The sequence below is a fragment of the Ictidomys tridecemlineatus genome, chromosome 5 (genome assembly GCF_052094955.1).
Source record: "Ictidomys tridecemlineatus isolate mIctTri1 chromosome 5, mIctTri1.hap1, whole genome shotgun sequence".
Taxonomy (NCBI): Eukaryota; Metazoa; Chordata; class Mammalia; order Rodentia; family Sciuridae; genus Ictidomys; species Ictidomys tridecemlineatus.
In genome coordinates this window covers 198,237,083-198,259,737 of record NC_135481.1, presented here as the reverse complement: position 1 = coordinate 198,259,737, position 22,655 = coordinate 198,237,083, and the positions used below count along the sequence as shown (strand labels likewise).

At 57.0% G+C, this 22,655-nt stretch overlaps 1 long non-coding RNA gene across 1 annotated transcript; it reads left to right on the top strand.

Moving 5' to 3' along the window:
- Positions 1-1,392: 1,392 nt before the first annotated feature.
- Positions 1,393-6,781, top strand: LOC144378215 (uncharacterized). The gene is made up of 2 exons (XR_013439902.1): positions 1,393-1,968; positions 2,869-6,781. It is a non-coding gene; the product is annotated as an uncharacterized LOC144378215 (long non-coding RNA).
- Positions 6,782-22,655: the final 15,874 nt, after the last annotated feature.

Sequence of the window (22,655 nt, the reverse complement as noted above, 5' to 3'; positions counted from 1 at the left end):
AAGAGAGGCCCAGGGCAGCAGGCTCAGGTGTGATAGGGGCAGCAGGAAGGAAGGCATCTCTGCTGGCCTGGCCCAGGAGCTGAGCATCCGGGCACTGGCTCCCCTTCCTTCAGGGCCAGCCTGACCGGACACTCTGGCCTGAGCACCAGGCCCAGTTGGGAGGTCTGGGTCTGAGACGGTCTCTGCTGCTTCTCGTGCCCTCTGGAGAGTCACAGGAAACTCCTTGAGCTGCAGCTCTGCCCCACCAAGCCTCATGGGGAAGATCAGAAAGTGCCCCCAAGGCTTGTGGGCATCTGAGGGCTTCAAGAGCCTGAGGTCCAGCAGCCCCCATAGTGTTGGCCATGCTGACTTCCCCGCCTGCAGCTTCCTTTGCTGGTTTGTGAATATACAATGTAATTTAAAAATAATAATAAATAAAGGTGTAAAGCCTTCCTTTACAGTGGCTGCAATTGCAGATTTGCTCAGTAACTAATCAAAGGCAGAAGCAGAGGTTGAGACCCAGGGCAGTGCCATACCAGCCTTCTGACTCCCAAAGCCACCTTCCATGGAGCCCGAGGCTGCTGGATGCATGCTCTGTCCCACCCTGGGAGTCCATCCGTCTGCCTGTCTGTCCTTCCCCGGCTTTTCACCACTAACCCAGAGCAGGGGAGGTGCTGCTGATGGCTCGGCGCCTGAGCCCACTGGGCCCCTGAGCATCTCTCCTGTGTTTCCACACCCAGCTCTGTGGCAGGCGGGGCAGGGCAGGGGACCAAACAGAAGAAAGTGGGGACCAGTCCACCTGCTCTGTGTGGCTCCAGTGGCAGGCTGCAGTGCCGGGCTCAGATGTCACTGCTGTTTTCCCAGCTCCTGATCCCAGCTCGGGGGCCACTCAGGCAACAGTGCATGTCGAGGCGCCGGGTGCACGCAGTGGGAAGAAGATGCAAATCCCACTCTTGAAGTCATCATCCCATTGGTGACATTGCCTCCGGTTGCCATGGCGATGACTGTGTTATCAGAGGATTATCATTCCCCACGAAGAATGGGTGCGAAGAGCAGACCAACAGGAAGGAATGCAAGACTGTGTGAAAACCGTCACTCGGAGGCGCCCACAGGAGCAGGTGTGCGCAACGACAGCTCCGTGACAGTCCTCACGCTGAAAAACACGCTTCTCAGGTTTTGAGTTCAAAGCTTGTTTTAGGACAAAAAAAATAAGCCTTCATAACAAAAGAACAAAAACAGGAAATTTAATGAGAAACATGACAGACGACAAGAAGAGCAGAGGAAACACAAAAGTTGAAAAAAGGCAGATAACAGAGCAGGAAAACATTAAATGGCTTAATGAAAGGGTTACTTTGGAAAGAACACAACCAGGAGAAAAAAATATTTTAATTATTTACCACAGTGGGAAGGAGGCCTGCTGTCACCCATAACAAAGCCAACGACCGCGTCAGAGCACCTGTGGAGGGACGGAGTTGGAGGGCTGTCTGTGAGTTGTCTCCCTCGGGAGCTGCAGTCTCCTCCCTGACCAGGCTGGAGGTCACCTGATGATGTAGCAATCTAGCTCAGCTTAACGTTAAATAGAAACCAAACCTCTAAACCGTTATGTAAAGTTGCAGAGGTGACGAGGCAGCGGCCCAGGCTGCAGCCCTGTGCTGCCGGAGAGTGATACTGCATCTGGTCCTTGAGCTAGACCCCAGGTGGCCGCCTTCAGGGAAACCTGCTGGTCAGCTGAGCTGGAGATGGGTTACACGGGGCCACTGTCAACACGAGGGTCCTTGCAAGAGGGAGACAGGTGTCCGAGGTGGCACGTCAGGGGAGATGATTGCAGAAAGGGGCAGATGTCACCGCTGGTGTGAAGATGGAGGAGGGGCCTGGGAGCTGCACAGGTCAGGAGCGGGCCTCCACCCGGAGCTTCCAGAAAGAGCCAGCCCTGCCCCTACCTGGGCTCCCTTCCAGCAGGAGACGCCAGGTCAGGCTCTGACCTAGACGGTAAGAGAAGGTGCCTGTGTTTTGCCACTAGGTTTGGCGACCTCTTACAGCAACAGTAGGGGTCTGCTAGGGGGACAGGGGAGCACACCTGGAGCACTGGAGACAGGGACACCCAGGGGAGGAAGCCCTGAGACTGAGCCATCTGCACCCGGAAACCAGGAATTCAGACAGGAACCTGACATACACACACCTATCGCTCTCCCTGGGCTCCCAAGACCCAGTCTGCCTCCTCCCAGGGAGTGCTGTCCTCCCACCAGGTCCCAGGGATTAGCATCAGAGCTGAGGACAGGGCTGGGCCACGGCCTTGGGAGCTGGAGGGCTGGGCTCTGGGAACTCACCTTCCACCCTCCCTGGGGCTGTGCTGGACCCGCGGTGAGCTCCACCCCCCCCAGCTCTGCGGCCCCACTCCGTCCCCCTCCCGACTCGTCCCTTGGTGAGTGTGGGCAGCCAAGGTTCCTTGTGCACCAACAACAGGCACGGTGCTGTTCTGGGCTGTCACGGGCGAGATGGCCTTGTCCCATCTGGGCACCATGAGAGGCTCAGACCCTCCTTCCCCCTCTGTCCAGGCGAGGACACTGAGGCTGGTGGTGTGGGAAGATTTCAGGCCCTGAGCTCCTGCTCTCCGGGGGAACGGGGCCTGGGTCTGCCCCTCCCGCACTCTGAGCTCACAGCAGGCACCATGGAGGTGGGCCCCACGAATGGACCCCAGTTGTAGAGGCCGGGCCTGGCTTGGCTTCAAGGGCAGATCCCTAGTTACAGGACAGAGCTGCCTCTGGAGGAAAGGAGCGGGGCCACTCTGTGCAAGGGACACGCTTGGATGCTTTGGAACTCAGGCCCCTCTCACTGGCCTCCACTTAACAGCTGGGAATGTTCAGAATTTGACTCTTGTCCTTCCTCCAGGCCCAGAAAAGGCCACCCCACAAATCAGGAGAAATGTGGAGGAACATGCAGCCTACTCAGTGACCGAACCTTGCTAGATCCAAGGGGACCGGCCACCCCAGCTCCCTTTGTCCCATCTGCATCAGAACATCTGCATCAGGCACCAGAACTTGAAGGACCGCAGGCAGGGCCGTCCGTGACGCAGGCTCAGGTTCCCCGGTAGTCTTCCGGGACCAACCTGGAGCATTTTGCACTTGGCCATCCCGAGAGGGTCTCGTCAGGCAGAGTGTGAGAGCTGCTCTGTTCATCACCTAATGGACGGCAATTAATTGAGGAAAGGGAAAAAGGCCCAGAAGAAGGAGAAAAACACCAGGGAAATGAAGATGGATTGTTAAATTGAGCGCGGCGAGGCGGCCATGGAAGTATCATATCTCTCTGCTCCGACGACCTCGGTTAATATGCAGCGATCAATCACGCCATCGGGGGCATCTTTAGCTACCAGCTTATCAATACGGGTGGCTTGATGCGGACGGTCCTGACGTGTTCCCAATACAGAGCAGAAAGGCGGCCGGCCGCCCCTCACTGCTGAGCGCCCATGCCCACACTGGCAGGTCGATGCGAGTCACAACACCCTCTTCTGGAATCCACTCTCCGATGACAGTGATTAAGCCGGAGCTGGCCTGGCCGAGCCCAGGACTATTCTACAGCAAACAACTACCTCATCGATCAGCACATTTTATTTGTAATATTCAGGGATTAGCTACGCTCTCAAAATACCCGTTGCCACGTGCATATGAAATGAGAGCTGCCCAGGACCCGGCACTGCGCGGCTCGGCCACCAGATGGGGAGGGACTATCGTGCACGGAGGGCGGGCTGGACTCCCCAAGTCTTGGTTGGGTCCCCATGTGTGTCCCTGTGAGCTGGAGGCTGACTATGCCCCTGGAGGGGCACATTCTCTCACCAGAGCCACAGCCTGCCTTCAGGCTGCAGCTGCAGACCATTCTCCCGAGGTCAGCGGAGGTGGAGGAAGTACCCGGGGCCTCTCCCACCTCTGCCTCCTTTCTCTCCCGTAGGAGTAACGAAGACAGCCACCTTCACATGCTCAGCCATGTGCCTCGTATGCCCTGGACTCCAAGCCCTCCTGGGAAGGAGGAGGGGACCAGGGCACCTGGGCTGGATGCCCAGACCCAGTAGTGGTGACCATGTGACCTCATCTAAGCCAGGGAGACCCTGAACTTTGCTTGGATCATGGGGACAGAGGAATATAGCTTTGTGTTCTGTCAGCTGGACCTGGTCAAGGGGGCCGGGAGCTACCTGTTCACCAGGTGGCCTGAGAAGGAGGCTGGGGCAGCTTGGAGGCCCAGGATTGGCCCTCCCTGAGGCAAACAAGCTCCTCTTTTTGACTCCCCAGCCCCAGGGCCAATGCCCCCACCCTGGCCTCTTGTCTTTCCCACCCAGCCCTGCCTGTAGGTGCTGCCTCCGCCGCTGCAGGTCAGCAAGATGGTGCTGCACACACCGAAGCCTGCTGGGCTCTGAGCTGAGGACCCAAGGCTGTCCAAGGTGCCCTTGAGCAGGATCTTCATGTGGGATGGACAAGGGTGGTCCTGACATTGCAGAGAAGGTCTGAGGGTTCAGCCTGCTGTCTGTGGAGTTTAGGGGGAGCCTCTGGCCCAGTGAGCTCAGGTCTGGTTGGATCCAGGGAAACAGTTCCTCCTGGGCTGTGGGGTGCCAAGCCTTCCCACATCTGTCCTCCTTCCCTGTGCAGTGGTTCCTGCTGTCCCTCAAGACCCTCATATTAGGGGCCAGTGGGAGGACCATGGCTTTCAAAGACATCCATGTCCCCACCCCCAGAGCCTGGGAACGGGAAAGGGACTGTGCAGAGATGATGAGCCTTGGGATCCTGGGATGGACTCATGCAGGTGGCCAGTGCCGTCACGGGGTCTTCCTGAGCAGTGGTCGGAGGCAGAATGGCAGGGGAATTCCGAGTCTCCACTCACCGTTGCTGGCTTTGGAGACGGGGGACACGTCCAAGGTGAGGAAGGCAGGTGGCCTTGTAGGCTCAGAAGGGAAGGGTGGGGACGCTGCAGAAGGAGCCCCGCGGAGCCCGCCCTGCCAGCAGCTGGCTCAGCCCAGCAAGACCGGCTGGGCTCCCTGTGCCCAGGAACTGTTGGAGTGCCCTCTGAGGTCCTCTGTCACAGTGGACACAGGACGCTGTGCCTTGGACTCTGGCCTAAGGGGGGTGCGCTGGTGGCCACTGGCTTCTGCTCCCAGCTCTGCTGCGCGACCAGGCTTCCTCTCCCTTCTCCTCTCCTCATCTGCAGGGCCGAGTGTGACAGTGCCCCCCCCCAGGCATTTACAGAGGGACGTGCTTGGCCCTGGGTGATCAGCAGGCTGAGGCTGACAAGGTCTTTGGAGGCCAGGGCTGCCGGTCTCTGTTCAGGGAGGATGAGAGGTCTCAGGGAGGTGGGCATTCTCGGAGGTGGTGACCAGAAGCCCCTCCTGAAGCCCAGGGAGAGGGAAGAGTGGCCTTGAGGCATGTGAAGGGAGGTATCCCCGCCTCAGGCCCCTGGGCCTGGGCATCCAGGAAGAGTCAGGCAGGAGGGGAGAGGAGGAGGCCGCGGGTGGCCGGTGGCCCTGCACACAGGAGCAAGGGCAGGCATGCTGGTTCTCAGAGGCCCACCCAGGCCCGGGGACAGGACACACGGGGACCTGAAGGGCCAGGCCTTGTCAGAAGGGAGGGCCTGCGCTAGGCTCAGGTGGGGGTACGGGGCTGCACACTGCTCCCCCTGCCCAGCCCCTACAGCCCCTACAGTTTACCTGGTCCAGATGGATGGCCTGGGCTAGCGGGGGGGAAGGCTCTGGAGCCGTGGTACCTCCTAGGTGTGGGCCCGGGCACCCTCCCCTGCTCCTCCAGACCCTGCCAACCTTTCCTGTGAGTGTGATGAAGATCCCTGGCCCTTAGTCGCTGTCCCTGCCGCAGGGCCGAGGTGTTGCAGCCCCGCCTCAGCAGGAACATTTTACTTCAAAGAAATGTTTCTTTCCCGTTTGATCTGCCTTTAAGATAGACCCCACCACACACCCGGAATCACTGATGACAGTTCCCTTGTCAATTATGTTTCCTGTGGCCCAGATACTGCGATGGCACACGCCATAAATCATGCCTGGGACTGGGGCCGCTGCTGGGGCTGCTGTGCACTCAGATGGCAGTGTGGCAGCGGGGTGTGGGCGGCGGCCTTGTGTGCAAGCTGTGTGAGGGCCTGTGTGTGTGCACCGTGCATATGTGTGCCTGCCCGTTTATCTCTGTGTGTGTGTGTATGTGTGTGTGTGTGTGTGTGTGGCTGGTGTCAAGGTCAGCACAGAGGTACCTGGGTCTCCAGGACACACTCATGACCTCTCAGGTCCCAGCTTCTCCCTCTGAAGCCCCAAGCCCCCTGGGCTGACCCGAGTGCCATCAGCCTGCATGGTGACAGGAGGACAGGAGCCAGGTCAAGTGACCGCTGTCCTGGCACCTCCACTGCTGGGGTCTGCAGTGGGGCAGAGGCCTCGTGGCCTGTCCCTGCATGTCCCTGCATGTCTTTGGCCTCTCGTCCTTCTCCACCTCCTCCTGGGACGCTGGGTCACTGTGGGAAATAGAAGGGGCTTTTGTGTGGTTGTCACAACACTGTGGCCTCAGCTGTCACAAAGAGGGTGAGCCCTGTCAGGTGATCCTGAAGACAGAGTGGGGTGGTTGGAAGTCCTGCACGCCCCCTAAGACGGCTCAGCGTCTAGGAATCTCACCAGCAGCCTTCCCCGCCCCAACCCACCTCCAGGACGAGCTGGTCGCCCCTGACCCCTGCTCACTCCTCTCCAGGAGCTGCCACATAAAACTCTCGAATTCTTCAATCTTCGCTTCAGATTTAATTAAACGACCAAGGTCACTCACTGACTCTTCCAGCCAGTTCTGAGATGTGTTCAATTTTTATGGAATCCCATTAAAGTTCACTGCAGATATGTTAAAAACTTTAAATGCTTCACAGAAAGTTTTAAACCACACCGTGTGACTTTTGCTGTGTAGGACAAGGGCACTGGAGACTTCCCGCCTCCGCTGGACTGGAGTCAGGGCTGAAAGAGAGCCCTGTGCCCAGCGCTGTGGGTGCCCAGAGCAGAGGCACGGGAAACGAAGATCCTATTCGGAGACCGGAGGCCCAGCAACGGAGCTTCCGCAGCCCAGCCCCGGGCCCAGCCCCGGGCCTCCACCCAGACCTGCAGGCAGCCTGGCTCCAGGGCCCATGGACAGAGCACCTGGGCTGGTGTACACATGTGCCATCCAGCCAGCCCACGTGACTTCTGAACACCTGGAACGCACCTGGCAGAGAAGTGAGGTGAGCTCTGTGATCTACACCAGATTTCAGAGATAGCATCAAAAGTATGCAAATATCTCATTAATAATTTTATGTTGATTACGTGTTGAAGTGATAGCATTTTGGATATAAAGTAAATAAAATGCATTATTGGAATTAATTTCACCCATTTCTTTCTGCCTGTTTTAACACAGCTTCTGGGAACTCTCAAGTCCCATGTGCAGCATGTGCCGTTCTAGGCAGGTTCATCTGGATTTTCACAGGGTCCCTTTGCCCTTCCTCCTCCCTGTACTCTGGGAAGCTGCTCCTTTTGGGAGTGTGTTGGAACGCCAGCTGTCCCCAGGGATAAAACAGAACCAAAGACACCGGGTCCCTCTGCTGTGCCTCCCCTTGGGTCACGATCAACTCTTCCCCAGGCTTCTCAAACTTACTGCGTGGTGGAAAGACAAGGGCTCATGTCTGCCAAACTGCTGTCCCCACAGAGTCCCATGGCAGCCATGTAAGCAGGAAGCCTGGAGCCAGGGTTGTCTGGGGGTCTCCCCAGCAGCTCTGAGAGTGTGAGAACCTGGCAGGACCATGGTTGGCTGTGCCTTGAGTATTCGTCTCCAAGATGAAGAAGAGACAGTTTTCCTTTTCAAAAAATATTTCCTTTTAATTGATGCAGGACAATCGCACACAGTCCTGAAGCACAGCTCTGGTCAGCTTCCCGTCACTGAGGGGAGGTCCCTGGGATAGAGACGAGACAGCACATCCAGGCAGGAGCAGAAGAGAGTGAGGAGGGGGTCCCAGCCCCCTCAGTGCATGCCCCAGTGACCTCAAGACCCCCCATGGCCCATTTCCCAAAGGCTCCCCAGCTCCAACACGGCCACTCTGGGGTCCAAGTTCAGCACCTGGGCCTTTGGAAGTGGCTAGCCTGCACCTCCAGCAGGGCCGTGGGACCCTGTGACACCCAGACATGCTCTGGGTGAGCAGGCGCAGCTCACACACTTGCCGTTTCTTCCCAGGAGAACTTGCCCGATCCCTCCTCTGGCATCATGGAGGTGTGTGTTGGATGGTCTGCAGTCAGCCCTCTGGGCAAGGACAACAGAGCTCGCTCCCTGGCCACTGTGACTTAGACCCCTTGGCCTCCGTCTCCCACACCCACAGGCAGCATCAGCCTCACTCTACCCCAACGTCTCTCCAAGTACACGAGGGTGAGACAGCATGGCTTGGTCTCTTGTGCCCGGTTCTTCCAAGTCTGTGGTGGATCAGGGAACATGTTCCCGAGAGGCAGCTCTGAGAGCGAGGGCCACCACTGGGCGCAAGGGTTCAAATCCCAGTTACTGGTGCCTGGTGCCCGGCTGACCCTGGGCAGAGGGGGCTTAGGGCATGGCTCCTCCCTGTGGGGTGGGATGGTGGCCGTCCTGGAGGCAGACAGGATGAGATGGCACCAGGTGTGCCCCGCACAGTCAGAGGCCTTGGTGGCCAAGGGGGCAAAGGCTCCAGGGCTCATGGTAGCTTCATTGAACAATGAGCTGAGGTGCCCTTGAGGACAGCCGGCCAGCTCTCCCCTGCTTCCTGTGCCCAGTAGCTGTGCTTCCCAGACTCCCCCTGTCCACGTGCACGAAGACCATGACAATATCTGTCAGGCTCAGTGGGTTGGAGAGGAGAGTCTACCAGGGCCCTGTCACCAGCTGGGGGCCCACCTGCCCCAGCCCTGCCTGGCTGCCTCAGACCCGCAAGTCCTGCCTGGACCCAGTTGGACCCCCTGAGAGGCTCCCAGGTGCAGCCAGTGCACTGCAGTCATTGGGCCAGGGGACTGAGGCAAGGTGTTCAGCAGCCCCTTGTCCCCCCAAGCTCACTCTCACCTCCGCAGAACGTCTCCAGTCCTGCCCCCGTCCCTGGGGAGCAGAGCAGCCTGGGGACAAGTCTGGGCTGGGTGTCCCAGCGTCATCTCCGTCGCTCTTCAACACCACAGGCCTGCTGGGGGCTCTTGCTTCTCCCCCTGTTCCTCAGAACCGGGTCAGAGCCAGGTCCCCTCACGGCCCAGGACCCAGAGTCCCAGCATGCCCTGCAGAGAGGTGCTGCGGGGGGAGGCCTCGGCCTCCCTCCTGTTCTCCTTCCCCGGGAGGCTGCCTGGGGTCCTGACTGCAGGAGGCGGCCCGCATGGCCTCCCAGTGCTGGCCAGTGTCCACGGGCACTCAGCACACGCACTGCGGGTATGCCAAGGTGCGGGAGGCCGAGAGCAGGGTGCCCTCTCTTCAGCTCCCTGGATCAGGGCAGCGGGGGCCAGGGGCGCAGAGGGAGGAGCTGGGAGGAGCGGGCTGGCTCCAGGCTCACGCCACCGCTCCAGTCCTGGTCCCATCTGGATCTGCTTTAATTCCATTCTGTCTGGGGGCCAAAGGGAAGCATTCTGCTTCCCTAAAATAACTGAGCGTGGTAATACTGAAAAGCGCCATTTGCATGTTTACTGCGGAACCACGTGGAAATTAAAGCTCCATCAATTATCACACAGACGCTCTCCTTAAATGTAAACACCACATGCAATCTACTCTGTTTGGAAGTGTGTACACAAAACTGATACCAAACAGTATTAAACGATCATTAGTGACAGACCGCTGAGACTTGAGGGCTGCTGCCTCTCGGGCTAAAGACGCTGCCGAACTGTCAAAATACCTGGCACCGTCCCCCAGGCCACGCGGTGGAGCGCGGTCTGGTTCCACGTGAGCGCCTGTGGCTGTGAGCCTCGGTGAGGGGACGGAGAGGGGAATCTTGTGGAGTCCCTTGGTAAATGTGCTGGAGGCGGTCACCAGTGCCCCCAGAGCAGAGCCAACAGAGGAAGTGCAGACCTGTGGGCTGCGGTGGGCCGAGGCCCCCTCCCACCCCTTCTTTCTGCTCTGGAAACAGCACTCACCCCCCTGAGCCCTCAGATCAGGTCAGTCCTGCCCCACCCCCTCGACAGTCTGATCAGACCTTGATCCGCGGTGGGCACGGGCGTCACGTTTGCATCTACTGTTTTCCTCCTGGTTTCATCCCCAGCCTGGGGTCCGCCAAGCAGGTGTTCGTCCACCCATCCACGCACCCAGCCATCCTCCCGCCTAGGCACTGGTCCGCCCACCCCCATCCGTGAGTCCGCCCACCTGCCCGTCCACCCAAGGTACTTCTCGGCACGACTCTGACTCTCGTGCCTGGTTCCTTCACTAATCAAGATTGAGGTGTGTGGGGTGCCAGGCAAGGGTCAGTGAACAGTGGCAGATTCGTGGCAGCCGTGGGACAGGAGTCTGGGGCAGTGGTGAGGACCCGTCACCCCCGCAGGTGGGCAGAGGAAGCCTCCCTGAGGTGGACATCAGGCCAGGCAGAAGGAGCCGCAGACCCCTCGTGGGCTGGGTGAGGCCAGCAGCCCCACGACTGACTCCGCAGTGCTTGGGTCACTGTCACTTCCCTGGTGGCTGTCCCTGTTCTCCAAGGCGGGACCCTGAGCCGGAGGAGGCTGTGGGAACCCAGCTGGCAGTGGGGTCTCTTCCGGTGTAACCAGAGGCCGTCCTGTCCGTCTCCCCTCTTCCACGAGGAGGGCTGGGTGCTGGCTTCCCACTCGCCACTGGGTGCCCTGCTCTTATCCGGTGGGCTTTCTAGAAGGACGTGACGAGATGGCGCTGTGAAACCCCTCTGGCCCCCTTACCAGGAGGGCCTCATGCTGCGAACACAGAGACCACAGAGAGGGCCACCCCACGAGCCAGGCCCTATTCACTGATTTGCCCGTCAGGCTCTTTCATGCAGATGCAGGTTTATAATAAAACCTCCCTCTCGACTCTTGTGACGATGAATCATGCATCGTGCTCCGTGAGTGTTCTGGTGTCGGGGGCCGAGCTGGCTCCTGCCCTCACCGTCTGGGCAGGTCCCGTTCCTCCAGGTCACCCACTGCAGAGTTACGATCAATTTTCTCTTTCTGAAGACGACTTCAAGATGACCAGCTGGAACCCGCCACCTCTAATTGCCAATTAAATTCCACAGTGCGCTTTTGCGTTCCGTCTCTCCTCAGCACAGGGACCTCTGTCAGCGGGCCCATGAGCCACCCGTGCCCGGGGCCCGAGGTGCTCACTCTGCTTGTGCCTCAGAATTCCTCTCCTCCTCCCCTCGGTCCCCCAGGAAGGGGGAGCCGTGGAGTTGGAGGAGGAAGTGTTGCCCTGCGACTTCTGGAGAGACAAAGGCCAGCAGAGGACCAAGATGGCAAGCGGACCCGTTCTTTCCCTCCAGGTGGCCAGGCCCCGGGCTGCAGGTCCCCTCCCGGCCTGGCCAGCCTCGGCAGCCTGAGCCCTCCTGCCTTGGGCTCTGGGTTTCCCAGGTGGCCAGGTCCAGCAAACCACTGCCGAGAAGTGGAGGCTCCCGGGGTGGGGAGAGCCAAGCCCACCTTTCTCACCACCCACTTGACAGAGGCAGGTCCTACGTGGTGGGTGGCTACGGGTTTGGGAGCCAGGCCAGCTTCAGGGGGCAATGGGCAGGGGAGGGAGCAGGAGGGAATGTTAAAAGCGCCCCCACAGCCTGCTTTCCTGGGCCAGCGCCTTCCCCGGGACTCGTCCAAATGGGCCTCGAGGGAGGAGGACGTCAACCCGTCTCGTCGTGGCCAGTGCCAGTTCCAGCAAGGTGACAGCTAACGTCTGGCTGGAGATGTGTTCCCACAGAGCTCCAGGAGACCCCGGAGCCTGCCCCACCCCACCCAAAGGCAGGGAGACCAGCTTCCTGGGTGGGTGGCCACGGGGTGTGGAGAGCCAGGGCGCAGGCTGGCGGAGCAGCCTTGGGGGTCTCTGGAATGCTGCCAGGGAGCAGGGGATGTCCCCTCCTTTGGCGATAATGGTGAACTTAGTGGTCCCAGGGCACCCGTGGCTTTCTGGAGCAGTAAAATGAACAATTCATCGCAGGTTATTTGAAGGCAAATCACTTTAAGTGTAAGAAATAAAAAGACAAATTGGCAATTGAGTTTTGTGAGAACGTAAGTGGATGATTCGCACTGGTGTGCAGGGAGACTTCAGTCTCTGCGTAGGGAGGAGGGAAACGACCAAATGGGGTTAGATGTGGCATTGTCCTCCTGGGGCTCTGCAGGTGTGGCCCGGGGCTGGGGCTCCTCTGCTTGGCTCTTGACAGCTCAGACTCCAGATCAGCAGACCCAGGTGTGGGCAGCTGTGGGTGTACCTGGGACCTCTACCCCCAACACCTGTCAGGATGTGTGTCTAGGCCTCCAGGGACACTGGGACAGAATACAGAGGTGACAGTGAGGGGATTTGTCCCCAGAGAACATCTAGAAATACCTGAAGTCATCGTGGGTCATCATAACTAGATGCTGTTGGCATTTGGTGGGTAGAGAGCCGGGTGCTGCTGGACCTCTACAGTGTCCACTACCAGCCCCTGAAGCAGAGAACTATCTGGATGCAGACGTCAATTGTCTCAAGGTGAGGAAAGCCTGGGTACAGAGCCATGGGGACATCTGAACCCCTGACTAGCCTGCAAACCCAGAGAGCAAGGGCCGCCTCAGGCCTCACACCCTCCTGGCACAAGCCACTGCTCAAAGGCTCTTTGTTGGCTAAGCGGGTGGACAGATGATAGGGCATGGATGGATGGGTGAATGGCTGGTTGATGAGATGGATGAGTGGTGGGCAGATGTGTGGATGGGTAGATGGACACAGCTGGACAGAGGTGGGTGGAGACAATGGATGGATATAAGTGAATGAATGGGTGAGTGAATGGACAGATGGGTGGTTGTGCAGAGGGCACATGTGGAACATGTGGTCATAGCCTGAGGCTGCCACTGAGGAGCAATGGGCCCCCAGCCAAGGACCTGGGAGCTTCTCACTGCACTTGGCTGCGAGCTCTTTGGCTCAGCCCCATGAACAGTCCTAGAATCGCTTCTCCTTTCTCTCGTGCTTCCTCCTCAGCAGGCCGGCCTGGGAGGGACACAGGATACTGAGATGACCCCAAGGACCCTGCCATAAGGGATGGGCTTCCATGTAGAGTCCTCTGAGTGTGGGCATAAGGAGTCATCGCCCTCAGATGAGGTGACACTGCGTGTCCTAAGAGGACATCCTGGCTCTGCCTGACTAACCAGACAGGCCTTCTGAGGACCGTTTCCTCCTTGGTGGCAGAAGTAGGAGAGAATATGCTCTACCCGGGATTCAGGGAGGGAGAGGCTGGAGGGAATGAGGGTGAGGGGTAACCCCACAGTGTGCTCCCTTGGGCTGGGCCTGGCCAGTCAGCAGACGCAGGCATCAGGGCAGGGGTGGGGCACTTCCAGGGCTCAGCCAGGGAGGGCCAGGTGCTGGGAAGGGGCCCAGGGGCTTTGTACCCCTGGAGTGGCCATGCTGGGCCATGTAGGGCTCACCGCAGCTCCCTCCACCTCCCTCTGGGTAGCAGCTCTGCCTCCCCGTCCCCTGGGTCGCCTCTGCACCTAGGGATTCAGGTGGACACAGGGGAGGGGTGGGCTCTCACTCCACGTCCTGCGTACAGGAGCAGAAGGGGTGTCCTGCAGGCAGCGGGGCCCAGGAAGCGAGCCGCCGGTGCACCTGCCCCAGGGCTGCCCTCTGCCCCTGGCTTTCCTCCCCTGGTGCCGCAGGACCTTTGATGGTCTGGGCTCCTCGCCACTCGCAGGGCCCCCCTGGCCCGTCCCACTTCACAGGCCCTTCGGGAGCCAGCTTTTTGATCAAATCAGCGTGCGAGCTTCACACAGACCCAAAGAGGAGCCCTGCTGGGCCCCGAGCGCAGCTCTGAGGTCAGGCACCAGGCAGGGATTCGCTTTGTGTGCCGTCTCTGTGATCCTCGGCCAGGGAGAAAGGCTTTGAATCCCCGACAGTCTTGGGCGACTCGACCACAAAATCTTGAAGGAAGAAAGCTGCTGTGTCCTGGGCCTTGCCCTCGGGTGGGGCGGTGCCATGTGTCCCCTGCCAACACGCAGCTACTGTGTTTCCAGGTACAAAACTGTGTCACCTTTGTCTGGGGCGGGTGACTGGCCGGCTTCCCACGGGCTCCTTAGGGAGGACTGGCAGCAGGGCAGGCCCACCCTGCCCCGCCCTGTCCTGCACGGCTCACTCTGGGCCTTTCACCTGCGGCTCCTGCAGAACTCTGAGACCCAACAAGGGCAAAGGCTCCTCTGGCCCTGCGGTCCCCGATCTTCCCACAGGCACGTTCCATGTCACGGACCTCCTCACCCACAGCTGGCTCTGCAAGGCACGTGTCCCATGAGAGCTGCAAATTCCTGCAGCTAACTTAGTGCCGGGCAGCAGGAGTGACTTCGCCAGCCCCAGCACACAGCAGAGCACAGCCAGGCATCCCTGATGCCGTGGCCAACACCCGCTGCAGCTGGCCCCAGGCAGGAAGAGGACCCGTGCTGTGAGGTGGGCTCACCCCCAGCCCAGGACAGCGGTGTTGTACCTTCTTGGTGCACCTCTCCATGTGCACCCACCCCTGCTGGATGGACTCGGAGGCCGAGAACCAACACCTGGTGCAGGAGACACGTGGAACAGAGCCGGGAGGGGGCCAGCACAGTGTTTAGAGAGCAGAGGCGGCCTGAGCTTGCTGGCCGCAGCGGCTCACAGAGCTTGTTTTCAGACGGGAGACGGCGCTGTGTGGGTGAGCATTCCCGGGAACTGAACTCACACAAGTGCTCTCCTGTTTGCACAGGATCAGTGCACTGCCGGGGAGCCCGGGGCCTAGCCGCAGGATGATGTCAGCAATGACCCTGAGAGCCCAGGCAGCTGGACAGGGTCTGGACTTTCTGCTTGGCCAGTTCTGCACAGGCTGTAGGCAGCCACATGCTGCTGGTCATAAATATTTCAGAATGAATAGAAGGAACGGGTCCATCGCAGCAGAGGATGGGTCCTGGGCCTTGGAGAACTCCCTGTGACTCTCCGGGGACGTGGGTTGACGTCTGTGGAGCAGGACCAGCAGGCACGTCTGATGGAAGGAGGCTGCCCCAGACCCCGCGCCCGTGCCCGCCTTCACCTGTCAGGCAGCCACGGCAGGAGCCCCAGTTCAGCTAAGGTGCGCGTGCGGTGTGGGGGGGTGGCGTCCTTGCTGTCCTTGGCCACACAGGACAGCAGCTGTGTGGCTGGGGCTCAGTGTACAGCGAGGACCTGCATTTCCAAGCTCCGCCCCTCCAGCCTGGTTACGGCATCTCCCTGGCCCCATCCCCGACATCTCTCATCCTGACCTTTGGGAGGGGGTTCCCCAAGCCAACGGTGGGCTGAGCCTCTCAAGAGGGCAGCTGTCTCCCCCAGACTCCTGCTGACGTCACCGCTGTCCCCAGGGTATCTCAGCTCCTGCAGGCCCCACAGCTGCCCCGCATGGGAGGCTGAGGCCTGGCTTGTGACGGTGAGGACCCACGGGATCCCTTTGAGCTGGCCAAAGCTGCATCCCAGCCGGCACCCACAGCCCTGGCCGGACGGCTGGGTGCAGAGGCAGGGAGCCCGCCCGTCCTGCTGGGTAGGCACGACCCCTGGGGGGTCCAGGCACAGGCAGGCTTCGGCTCCTCGGCACCTCCGTGGGCACGTGCGTTTTCTTTTCCGATCCCAGGTTTGTTTTATTGATCTGGAGCTTGCCAGGCAGGAGGGAAATGTACACATGAAGGCGCCGGCTGAGTGCAGGATCGTAGCGTCAGAGAATGAATCAACTCTGATTTGGCCTCTCTCCTGACCAGGTTTAAACAAACAGCTTCGCAGGTCAATCCCACGATTTTCAGCAGGAGACTCTGAACCAGCCTGTGGATGCTGCTAGCCTGGGGGTCGGGCTCCGCGATGACGCGGTGGGCTGGCAGGCTCCCAGGGGACGGGGCGCCTTCTTGGTAGGTGAGAGGAGGACAAGGGGAAGGAGGTGGCATGGCAACAGAAACCCGGGCAGAGGCTCTGGGTCTACTCTCTGGAAAGGTCCCCTGGAAATTGCCGTGTCTTCTTGCTGATGTGCAGGCTGAGGCAAAGGTCTGGACTCACCGAGACCCTGGGCTCCGGGAAACAAGTGGCCTCTCCATCCTGCTAGATGGAGTGGCCCTGACCAGCACTACATGAGGGTCAAGAAGGGGTCATCATCAAGGAGTGTGCATGAGCCTGGGCTGGAATCTGCTGTCATATACAGCTCTGTGGCCCTGGGCATGTTGCCTGCCCTCTCTGTGCCCCAGCATCTTCCCTGTATGAGATGGAATGGAGGTAAGGCTCACGGAGCAGGGAATGTGAGTGATCCGTAGCAGCACCCTCCACACACTACTGTTCTGAGATTGGCAGGTGGAATCATTTTAAAAATCGCTTACTTTCCCAGAAAACAGGGTCGAAGACTTCGGACAGAACAGTGACTAGAGTTCTGCTGTCCAACATCACAGGACGTAAGGAGAAGCGTAGGGGCTTGTGAGCACCTGTGTGTGCCTGTGTGCTTGTGTACTCCCTGTGTGTGTGTGTGTGTGTGTGTGTGTGTGTGTGCACCTGCCTATGATCTTTCCTCTACTCTGTCCTCTGCATCACATGGCAGGATGCATTGGGAGAGGGCCGTGACGTGCTGGGGATGGGTGCTCCAGGGCGGCTTGGCCCTGCACCCTGTCTGTTGTCCCATGGCTGCTGCACACTGTGAGCCTCACGTCCTTCTGTGTCAACTGAGGGGCTTGGTCAGGCCAGTCCTGCACAGGGGATGCTCACCATGGTTCCTGGGACCCCCTCCAGGAAGTCTGGAGCAGTTGACTGGGTGGCCTAGGATCCCCTGGGTCTAGAAGCTTCCAAGAACCCTCCATCAAGAACATCATGCCTGTTTCTCTAAGGTCCTCCACGGACCTAAGAGCAGCTGAGGTCCACTGACTGCGTGTGCTGAGCCCAGACTGAGCCAAAGCTCTGCTGAGAGGCTGAGAATCGGCTAATTCCAGCCTCACCTGGAAGCACACCTGGGAGGTTCTGCTGTCATCGTGTTCCATGCTGGTGGAGACTGGGGACTGAGCACACACGTCACCCACTGTGTGACTACCACATGAAGGCAGGCCGTGGCAGGCAGTTGTAAGCATAAAACAGTCACATGGGACCTCACTGGGCTGAGACATGTGTGGCTGATGGCTTTCTAGCCAGACTTACATTGAAATCATCTGGGGGCTTTAAGAAACCTTGGCTTCCGGGCAGGATGGCTCACGCCTAGAATCAAGTCAACTTGGGAGGCTAAAGGAGGGGATCACAAGTTGGAGAGCCACCTGGGCAAGTTAGTGAGACCCTGTCACAAAATAAAATTTGAATCAAGGGGAGGAGTGTAAGTCAGAGGCAGAACACTCCTGGCTCGATCCCCAGTACCACACGCGCTCACATACAAGAAACCTCGGCTTTCCCAGCACCTAGGTGGCCCCTGCATCAGCTGAGCCCTGAGCTTTGTGATCTGCCTCGAGCTCTGGGATCATGCCCACGGCTGAGGCCAGAATGCAAACCTGAAGAAAGGCCACTCTGGGCAGCTGTGTGAAAATTACAACCTGCCGGTACAGAAGACAATGTTCTTCAGAGAATCTGCAAAATAAATTCTGTGTCATTTGGAAATATGGGTCAAGTACACGGAATCCTGGTTACCAATACAATGCCTACTTCCAGGCCATCCCTGGAGCTGTTGGTATCTTGACTTAAACCCGTGATATTCTCTATACATGAAACTCTCTAATACACCTGGATTTATCAGAAATGCACCGAAGGCATTCATCTGGTCTTTTGGTGGCCTGTGGAGGAGGGGCAACCACAGACCTTCTCAGGTAGTGAGATAAGACAAAACCCAGAGCCCTCCGACATGGACGTGGAGGCTGAGCATGGGACCCCCTGGGGGCAGGGAAGCTGGGAGGTGGCAGGCAGACCAGCCTCTGGGAGAGGGACCCCTGTGTTCTCACAGCCTCCACCCCCAGAAAGGCCCTGCCCTAGGCTTCCCATCCCCTCCCACAGGACTTGGATTCTTACCCTTGGGAACCAGGGCCCACGTCTTCGTTTTGCATGGGGCCCGCAGACCTCAGCTGACCTTGCAGTGCAGCCTCCCGGTAGGAAGTCAGGCCCAGGGCTGCCTGGCCACGGCTGTGACCCACGCGGGCAGGTGGAACCCCTTGTCCTCCACTTCACACTCCCCATAGCAGAGGGACACAGGCCTGGCAGCCCCTCCCAGCATCAGAGAGCGTAGGTAGCCAGCTCGGCAGGCGCCATTGCCAGCCCACCATGAGGAAGAGGAGCAGACAGAAGGTCAGTAGCGCCTCTTGGGTCCATCGGGGCAGGAGGGCACAGGCATCACTGTCACTCTGAAATTGGGAGGCGGGTACCGAGAATCACAGCCAAGATGGGCTCCCGGAGGCAAGGCTGCTGGGGTCGTCGGTGGCGTGGAGGCTGCGGGACTTGGACAACGTCCTGGCAGTAGAGTGTGGGCCCACCTGGGTCAGAATCTCCCGGGTCACAGCCTTCTGAGGCCACGGCCTTATGGAGTCGCAGGGTTACGGGTCCCTCATTTTGCTGGGTTTTGTCTCCAGGAACTCCACCAGGTTCCCATGGCAAAAGTCCAAGGAAGAGTCCCATGGTCACGTGGAACAGCGGTCCCCGTGAAATACACAAGGGCCTCTTCCTGAGACAGGCCTCTTCTGTCAGAACGCAAAAGAATGATGATAATAAATAAAAATACAAGGTGCTGTCACCTCAGCGGCAGGGAGGCGTCCCCATGTCCCGTCCTGTGGCGTCCTCACTTGTCTGAGGGAGACAAGGTACAGGGCTGGGGAAACGCGTGGGCTCCCCTGGGCCTGGGCAGAGCTGGTCTCCCTGGCGAGGCCTGAAGACTGGCCTCCCCTGCCTCCCCACTGTGCCCACAGGGTCCTGGACAAAGACGAGTGGCAGGACTTGGGGAGCCGAGAGAGCAGGGAGAAGAAGACCAGTGCAGCCGAGGACTCGGGACGGGCACCCGCAGCCCCAGGCAGAGGCCCAGCTATCCCACAGCTGCCCTTCACCCACCAGGACCACAGCCACCGAAAACAGACCCGACCAAAGCAAGACCCACCAGGAGCCCCCAGAGGTGGTGCAGAGGTTGGCATTCTCAGGAGGGGACGTTAGGGGGGCAGTGGCTGACGTAGAAAAGTGGACGAGACGCGAAGCCGGAGGGGACACGAGCAGAGGTGGAGACTGAAGGGAAAATCAAGGAAATGAAGGAAGAGTGGCTTCGCTGGTCACAGCGGAGGCGGAGAGCTCGAGGACGACGGAGAAGCGCCCAACTAACTCGCAGAGAGAGGAAGGGATGAGGAACATTCCAGAAGAACAGGGAGACATCAACATTGTGATGCCCTATTGAAAGTCAGCCGACTGCAGAAGAAAAGGAGCACAAGAACCCCGTGAGGTACAATGGATGAAATGTCCCCACGACGGGTCCCGACCGTGATTCCGGGAAATCAGACAGCCCCAGTCATGAGAAATCAAAACCCAGGAAACAGTCTACGCTGAGGGAGATGGACCCAGGCTGCAGAAGACCCGGACAAAGGGAGGCTGTGGACAGGGAATGGAAGGAAGAGCCCCCGTGGAGGACAGGTGGCCCGCAGCGGGGCCCTCATCGGACACCCCCTAAGGAGGAGGGGGTGAGACGGAAAGTCGGGGGAACCAGCCAAGCAGACTGCGTCCAGTAACATCACCCACCAAACAGGAAAAGTAGGGACTCCTTGTCGGACGACAGGCTCTGCAAGAAGTGCTAGAAGGTTCCTCAGAGAGAAGCAAAGGGGGTTGGTAAGGAATTATATTTACATAAAGAAATGCAGAGAATCAGAGAAAGAAAGTGAGAGAAGAGGGGGCTTAGTTTTCCTGTGTTTGGCTGGTGTAAAAGGGGGATGTTTTGGGGCTGGCCTTGTGGCTCAGCGGTAGTGTGCTCACCTAGCAAGCCCGAGGCCCTGGGTTCCATCCTCAGCACCACATAAAAACAGATAAAGGAATTGTGTCCAACTGCAGCTAAAAAAAATATATTAAAAAAGGGGGATGTTTTTCTAAAGTAAGTAGTGACGATGTCTTGGGTAGTTGGAGCAGGTGGGGCAGAGAGAAAGAATGCAGTTCTGTTGAAGTCGGGCAGGGGGACCCGGTGCTCTGCTGGGAAGGCCCTGCACGCCCTGTGAAGTGTTTAGAGGGATTGTCCTCGTGGTGGACGTGGATCAGTTAAACAATAAGGTGAACATTCAAACATTATAGAGGAGTGTAATTGTGTTCTGATAAAGGAGATATGAATCACACTGAATGTTCCATTAAACCAAAGAAGACCCAAAGGGGTGGGTAGAGGATGAGTGTAAAGAATAGGAGAGTTACAAATGTGGCAGGTATCCGTCCAACTATATCAGTAACCAACCATGAATTGCTTAAATACAACAATTAGAGCACAGAGGCTGCCAGAGTGAATTAAATATATATGTTGTTGATCGACACAATACCTTTATTTTATTTATATTTATTTTTATGTGGTGCTGATGATCAAACCCAGTGCCTCACATATGCTAGGCAAGCGCTCTGCCACTGAGCTACAACACCTGCTCTACCAGATTGGATTTAAAAGAAAATAAAAATGGCCCAATTATATGTTGTATATATAAAAAATCCATTTTAAATGTAAAATTCAGATAGGTTAAAAGGAAAGCATGAAGAAAGCTACAGCACACTGAGTCCCAAAACAATATGGCGGAGCCGTGTTAACTGTAGGCAAAGCAAGCATCAGAATAGGAAAGCTACCAGGGAGAAAGGGTGGCATCAAGTGACGCCCTTACTCCAGGAAGACATGATGATCTGTAAGGTCTATACTTAGCAAAGGAGCCTGCAATAAGTAGGGCAAATCCCTGATAGAATTGCAATGAGAGACAGATAAATCCACCACTCCAGTTGGAGATGTCAGCGTCCTTCTATCAGTAATTGATTGCTTAAGCAGGCAGAAAATCAGTAAGGATATCGTTGAAATGAAGAGCACCATCAATCAAGTTGATCTAATTGACATGTAAGGGATTCTCCATCCAATATCAGCAGAATACACATTATTCTCTAGCTGGTGTGGACCATTCACCAGGACAGACTAACGACATCCTGAACTTCACCACACACCTTAAAGACGTAAGTAACTGAAACAACATGAGGTATGTTCTCAGACTCCAAAGGAATTAAATTGCAGACCAATAACAGGAAGATCACAGGAAAACCCCCAAATATTTGGGGACTATCCAACATACTTTTAAAATAGCACAAGAATGAAAAACTAAGTATCTAGGATAATTATAACCATATTCTTTTACTAAATGAAAAGAAAATAAAACAACAAAAATGTGGGTTATAGAGAAGGCTGTGCTTAGGGAAACCTGTAGCAGTGAATTCATATATTGGAAAAGAAAAAGATTGGAAAAATCAATAATATAAGCTGCATCATAGGAGAGCAGTGGCCCCTTCTGAACAAAGCAGAAGAGAGTAAATAATAAGCATTACAGCAGATATTAATGAGATTTAAAACAAGAGAATAAAAAAGAAATCAACAAAACTCAAAGCTATATTATTAAAAGCTTAATAATATAGGTAGCCTCTAGGCAGCCTAACCAAGTTAAAAATAAAGAAGTCACCAATTACTAATATGAGAAATGAACGCGGGACCACCCGTACTGATCCCACGGACATAGAAGAATAATACTGCAAACAGCTCTACGCCAGAAACTTCATCACATAGAAAAAATTGCCTGATTCCTTAAAAGATAAACCACCAAAACTCACATGAGGATAATTCAATAATAAGGGCAGACGTATTCATTAAAGAAATCTATTCCATTGTGGATGACCTACCGAAACACCAAGGAGAAGTCCAAGGTGGGCTCACTGGGGAAATCTAGCAAACACGGATGGAGGAAATGATATCCATGTTCCCCAATCTCTTCCAGAGTCATGGAAACTACTTCCAAGTGTGTTCCAAGTGCCATAACCAGGCAGGGACATTTCCAGAAAGGAAAACTATAGAGCGACCCCACTCCTAAACAGAGATGCCACAATTCCCAATAAAACATCAGAAAATGGAATCCCCAAATGTACAAAGTGATTACACACTCCAGGTGGGAAGGGGGGCTCAATGTTAAAGAATGAGCAGGCCAAAGAAGAAAAATCCCATGGTCATGTCCGTAGATGCAGGAAGAGCCTGGGGCGAAGTCTGATACCTATTCCCAGCAAACTAGAAGGATGTCTCAACCTGAGAATGCATATCCACAAACACCCACAGCTGGCATTGTGTGTACGTGTGAGAATCTGGATTCCTTCCTGCTGATATGAGGAGTTAAATGAGGATGTTACCTCTTGGCACTCCTGGTTGTCATTGTACTGGAAGTTAAGTGCTAGCCAATGCAAGAAGACCAGAAAAGGAAGGAAATGGCCTACAGGCAGGGAAAGAAGAACTTAATCCACCTCTGTTCATTGATGAGGTAATCACCAGGTAGGAAATCCCAGAGAATGTACCAAAGTCTGAAAGTAATCTACTTGTGTAGCAGGTGT